A 6,000-nucleotide genomic window follows, 5' to 3' on the forward strand; every position below is an offset into this window, starting at 1 on the left:
GTCAAACCTGACCAGTGGGGTCCACTGGTCAGTGACATAGGGGCTAATCCCGCGTTGACTCGTGCTTTGACTCGCCAAGGGGCCCACTGTCAGTGGCTGTGGGGTGGTTAGCTGGCAGTGATTAGCACTAATGATAGTGCCACGTCAGCTCGCCGGAGTTTGGCCGGCGGCGACCATTTCGCGCGGCGGAGGGCGTCGGGTTTGAGCTACGGTCGACGGTTTCGAGCGCGGTTTGCGGCTATGGGTTGCTGGCGCACGCGCGCATCCAGCGGTGGCCACGGGAGGGAGCGAGGTGGACTGTAGCGGCGGTGGCGTCGAGCTGGGCGGCGGTCGGAGTTCGGGCTCGGTCGTGCGCGAGGCTACGGTGCATGGAGGGGCTAGGTGAAGCGCCCTACAGGCTCCTGGGAACTCCAGGAGTTCAACGGCGTGCTCAGACGCGACCGAATCAAGCCATGGCCGCGACGGCGACATGGCCGGCGGCAGCAAGCTTCGGTTGCGGTGGGACGGCGGCTACGGCATGAGTTTGAGCAAGGGACAGGGGGAATAAGGAGCGGGGCTCACGGGGAGGTGGATGGTGCAGACGGCAGAGTCGGGGAAGCGATGGTTGTCGCGAATGGACGACGGCGATCCACGGCGGCCACTACTAGGAAAAGGGCTATAGCTAATATGAACATTAATGGCGCACCATGTATGTGGTGCGCCACTGCTATATAGCAGTGGCGCACCAGATACAGGTGCGCCATTAGTGTCCTCATTACTAATGATGCACCAGACACACGGTGCGCCATTACTAGTAAATTTTTTTTTCCGAAACTATTAATGGCGCACCAGGGCACAGTGCGCCATTACTACTTTTAACTAGTAACTAGCAAAGTGGCCCGCTCGATGCGCGGGCTAGACTTTTTAAAAGTTTAATAATGAGGACATATTATTTGATTTGTAGGAAAACGTTTGAACCAAATGTGATGCAAATATAAGTCTTCTACAAATATAATTTTCTTAAGGTACAGTTGGTTAAAATAACTTAATATTTGGGAGAGTGCCTATTTTGTACTCCCAAATATTGACTTATTGTTAAAATAAGTTTAATGGTGTGAATAATAAAATAATTTTATATAGCCAGTAAATTTGGAATTCTTTTTGGGTGCAAGATGTTGGAGTGTGTGGTGCTCGTGATAAATTTTAGGAAATTTATCTTTTTTTTGCCATGACCTCCTTGAATGTCCAAACACCCTGAAATTTTGCACAGACATCGAACATTTGAGCCTCTTGGATAACAAAAAATTCAGATTTTTTGAACTTTTCTGCTAATTTTTTTAGTGTACTCTTCACCGGATGTATATGAGCCTGGGCTCCGAATTCAAGTATCAAATATTTAGTAGCGCTATAGCGTTATGGGTTTGCCTTGAATTGGGGCTTTCAATATAAGAGGAATTCCTCTTTCGCGTTAGATGAAAAATCGAGAGGGCACTTTTGCTTTGAATTGTTTGGAGAGAACGTGGGTTTAGTTGATCATGTTTTGTGGTGTTTCTTTGATGGTAGTTTATGTTGCTGACACACGTCGCGCCGTAGTAAATTCTTTCATTCTTAATTTTAAGTCAAAACATAAACTCTTCGTACGGTTTCGTGATTTTTTTTCAAAAGATAATGCACTATATGTTTGGTTGGATATGTTTTAACTAATTTGTAGGGTAAAAAATATATTTAGGCAAACACACATATATGCGATGTATATATTTATACAGTATGTACACTGTATGTAATCATAGGTTATTTTTTAGGATAAATCATAGGTTATTAGTAGGATACCTTTTGGCAAAACAAAAAAAATTCCTGCCGGTATGCTTATTTTGGAGTTAGCCAAACAGGATTTCGTAGATGCACATAGCGTCCACACATCTTCTTTCCCACTTACACTTTCACACAGTCCAGATCCCCTTTCTCCTTTCCTCCGTTGACTACAAAATTTCTGCCGCTGGATAAGCTTGTCGTCCTCACGAGCAGCCATGGCAGCAGCTCGACTCGTTTGTGCCGACGCAGGGTAATCATCTACGGCGGCTGGCTTAGCTCCTCGTACGACTCCTCGGTCTCCTAGCAGCTGGGTGCCGTCGCTATCGGTGTCCGTGCAGTTGATTTGGGCGTGGATTTTGTCTCTCGCTACTGTCTTGGATCCAGCTCGATTATGAGGAAGGAGGCAACGTTGTCTTCCCCAAGTGCGAGGCAGACGCATCGTGGCTATTCTCGCTCGATGCTACTCGGCAAGTCGTCGTCATCCTCCACTGCGTCAACATTCTTCGAAGTTAGAACTTCGACCTGCTGGTACTCCCTTTTCCCTTTTCCCTTTTCCCTACTCTGTCATATTTATAATGTAATTTAGGAAATGTCTGTCAGTGGAAAATGTTTCTTCATTTTCCTTTAAATCTTGGGGAAACATGCGATTTTATTTTTAAGTGCTCTATAAGTGTCGAATGAGGTACGTACTATTAAGTTTGTGAAATTTAGAAAATGTAAGTGTATGTCTGAGTAAATTTGCTTGGCCACCAAAAAAGGTAGTAAATTTGCTAATGCTGTGCAAGATTGACATATTTTTAGTGATTTATTTACTGTATTAAATTGAATATGAATTTAGAGTGTATTTATATACTATATTTATAGCCATTTTATCATCCTGTATACTGGCTGCTCTTGGCATTCATTCGATTGACTTATGCTGAAGTTACTAAATGATGACAATAAGTTTTGAATGTCAAATACATCTCAAGGCATAGTTTTAATTTCTTTATGCCCCCTCCACTTTTTTCGGGCATGGGACCGGCATTGGCAGTGTTAGGCCCCCCCTACCCATATTATTATTCAAAAAACTTAAGAATTAATTAGTACATTTGTGATTAGCTATAGTTTTAATAATTTTAAAAGAAAAAGGAAGATTAAATCAGGTCTGATTGCATTCTACATATTAAATATAAAAAATGTCCCGACGCTCTCACTATTGCTTTGCACTAAATAATAAGCCTGAAGAATCAGATATCACATAATATAGTCAATGTTTTGTAGCAATGAACTATTTCCACCAAATGTCGATTCGTGTTTGCGATACATCGGCACTGTTGGAGACCATATTTGTCCTGCCATATCATGTGAGCATAGTGAAGTCGCTTTGTATTTTTCATGATAGTTTGCAATGTACTAAATTTCTATATATGCAATTCTTATGTAATAGGCCGCCTCAGCTAGTGAAAGAAGTGTCATGCTGAAATTTTGTTATTTTTTCATACCTTTACAATATTTGTACTAAATCAACAACAACTAAATGGAACGGATGGAGTACGTTCTTGACCACATCATCCTCATTGCTATCTTCATCATTTATCATTACCTGCAGTCCATCCCTTTTTTGTGACTCTTGAGAAGGCTACGTATAGTTGTCCATGTGTGAAAACTTGTTTAGGTAGAAATAGTTCTACCTTGTTTAGAGATTGCCCCTTGCTTTTCTTGATAGTCATAGCAGAGCAAACCGATATTGGATATTGTCTCCTTTTTTAGAACGAACGGCCATGCGGATTCAGTTGGTGACATGACTATTCTTGGAATATATATACCATTTCTCCCACATGTGTTCCTGTTGTTATCTGTGCTTTGATGAATTTTCTTCCAAGTTAAAATTACCATCCTTGTACAATTGCATAACCCATCACTTTGCTTGATATTACATAGGAGCATCACATGTATTTCCACTTTTAATTCGAGCTTGTGATTTAGGATTCCATGAAATTGTAAGCTATTCAGTAACTCTGCTGGATATAACATTTCCGTTTATGCATTTAAGGTTGTTGCCTTGCATACTGTGTTGCAGTTTAAATAAATTTTCTCTTCACCTTGTAGTTGATCCATTATATAATCATTTATATCATAAATTGTTTCGTTCCTTGGACATAATATTGTTCTTTCTTCTGAGAAATATCGCTTGCGATAGTACCTCCCCTGCAAATTTGGATATGCTTTCCACATTTTTTTATTATTTCCTTTCTTTAGTAGTATGGCACTTGGTATTTTTATCATCTCCTCACCTTCTGATGTTGTATTTTTTTCCATCACTAATATTCAGAATCCACTCTGTGAATTTGCTACCTTTGTTTCTCTGATTCATCATGTGTTGTGCAGTTGAGTCGCATGCTCTTTGTTAGTTTCATTATATGAATGTCCCTCTCTTTTCAATACAAAGAAACGCAAAGTCTTCTTGCGTTTTCTCAAAAAATTATATGAATGTCCCTCCAAAGATATGACCTTTTAATGGATGCAGTTACTATGTTGTGTCTTCTTCCCTTTGGTATAACAGAAAGGATCTGGCAGAAGTCCCCTCCTGGAACCATTGTCATGCCCCTGAATGGTCGCTCAATGTTGTTCACATTTTTATGCCTTAATATATCCCTGAGAGTCCTGTCTAGCGCTTCAAAATATATCTTGTTTGCCATTGGAGCCTCGTCCCATAGTATTAGCGACATCTTTTTTAGTGTGTCTATCAAGTGTGAACCTTGTTTGATGTCACAGGTTGACTCTTCTTTAAGAATTAGGTGGATGTGGAACCTTGAGTGCGCCGTTCCATCTTTGTGTAGAAGCAGCACTGCAATAACACATGACACCACTTCTGGTACCACCAACCTTTATCCATTATAGTGACATCAATTGTTGTTTTTGTTGTGCATACAAATTCCTATTATAATTCAAGAGAAAAGATATGAGATTAGATACTATATGATGACCAATGTTAGAGGTAAACCTTTCTTTTAACATCACTATATCACAGTTCCATAATTTTGCTTCATGTTTTTCCGTTGTAGACCATTTGCTCTTCATTCGTTTGGGTTTACACAAAGAGATTAAAGTTCTCACCATTGAATTTCCTGATCAAATTTGAAATGACAGTCACTATCGCGTGTACTATTCACCATATTTGCTAAAATATTCCACAGGAACCCACCATAGAATTAGAGGTTCTTCAAATTTCAAAACCTTCTGATACACCATATAAGTTTCTCTATATCACAGCAAGTAATTACATTTGTTTCAGTTAAACTTGTAGCATAATTCTAGTCTCCTAGAGTGGTTTTGAAGAACAATCTTCTAAAGTGTATTATCCTAATGTGAATACACTGGAATCAACATCCATCGCATCAGCCTTCTCTAGATAAGTAAAAGTATGAACGTGCCACCATAGAATTGCAATAATTAATCTGGAATAACATAATATATGTTTCTATTCCAATATAATCGACCTTCAGAGCTAACATGTGAAATATCTTCAGTTGAGCAAGGCTATAATTCTGTGAAGATGGTACTTACTGGAGGTGGTTTGATCGCTCAACTGAGCCGATTGCAGTTGAGGCGAGTCAACAGGAGAATGGGCCATTGGAGGGCTGGTTGCCGCTGGAGGAAGACAATGTCAAAGTGCCACTTGTTGGATATGCGGGGTGATCTGAAGTCAGACAGGACAATCAATAATTGACGCTTTTTAAAGGGAAGGTATTTTAGGTTGGCTGAGTTATTTGACATGTGCACGACGGAAAGAGAGATTGTTTCGATCGTGAGAGTTTTGTTCTATTTGTAGACAGATTTTATCTCTTTACACGATCGTGAGAGGTTGGTTATATTTTGAAAAATTGTATCTCTACACGACCGTGAGAGTTTGTTTTTATTGAGATTGTATCCCTTATTGCTTCAAAAGAGGAGATTGTATCCCTTGGTTTTTGGAAATATGCCAACTGAATTAAAAAGTTTTTTTCCCTGCAAAAAATATATATTATTTTTAGTTTAGATTTCTTTCTGGGATCGTGACAATTTTGGTTGTTATAGGACGATGCAAATGTATCATGGATCGTCTAACCTGACTCTGTCTTTTTTTAAGGAATAATGTATTCCACTTAAATATGGTGTACCATATCGATGTGTACCTGATCGTGACTTAGTTGTCACATTTTTTTTACATGGTCATTTTATTTTTTA

At 39.8% G+C, this 6,000-nt stretch overlaps 1 long non-coding RNA gene across 2 annotated transcripts; it reads left to right on the forward strand.

Moving 5' to 3' along the window:
- The first annotated feature begins 874 nt into the window (after positions 1-874).
- On the forward strand, positions 875-5,791 carry LOC109754469 (uncharacterized). Of its 2 annotated transcripts, XR_002230700.4 has the most exons (3): positions 1,616-2,319; positions 4,549-4,648; positions 5,304-5,791. It is a non-coding gene; the product is annotated as an uncharacterized lncRNA (long non-coding RNA). The 2 variants fall into 2 exon arrangements; XR_005767424.3 differs by lacking the exon at positions 4,549-4,648 and having other exon boundaries at positions 875-2,319.
- The last annotated feature ends 209 nt before the right edge of the window (positions 5,792-6,000 follow it).

The sequence above is a fragment of the Aegilops tauschii genome, chromosome 2, assembly GCF_002575655.3.
Source record: "Aegilops tauschii subsp. strangulata cultivar AL8/78 chromosome 2, Aet v6.0, whole genome shotgun sequence".
Taxonomy (NCBI): domain Eukaryota; kingdom Viridiplantae; phylum Streptophyta; class Magnoliopsida; order Poales; family Poaceae; genus Aegilops; species Aegilops tauschii.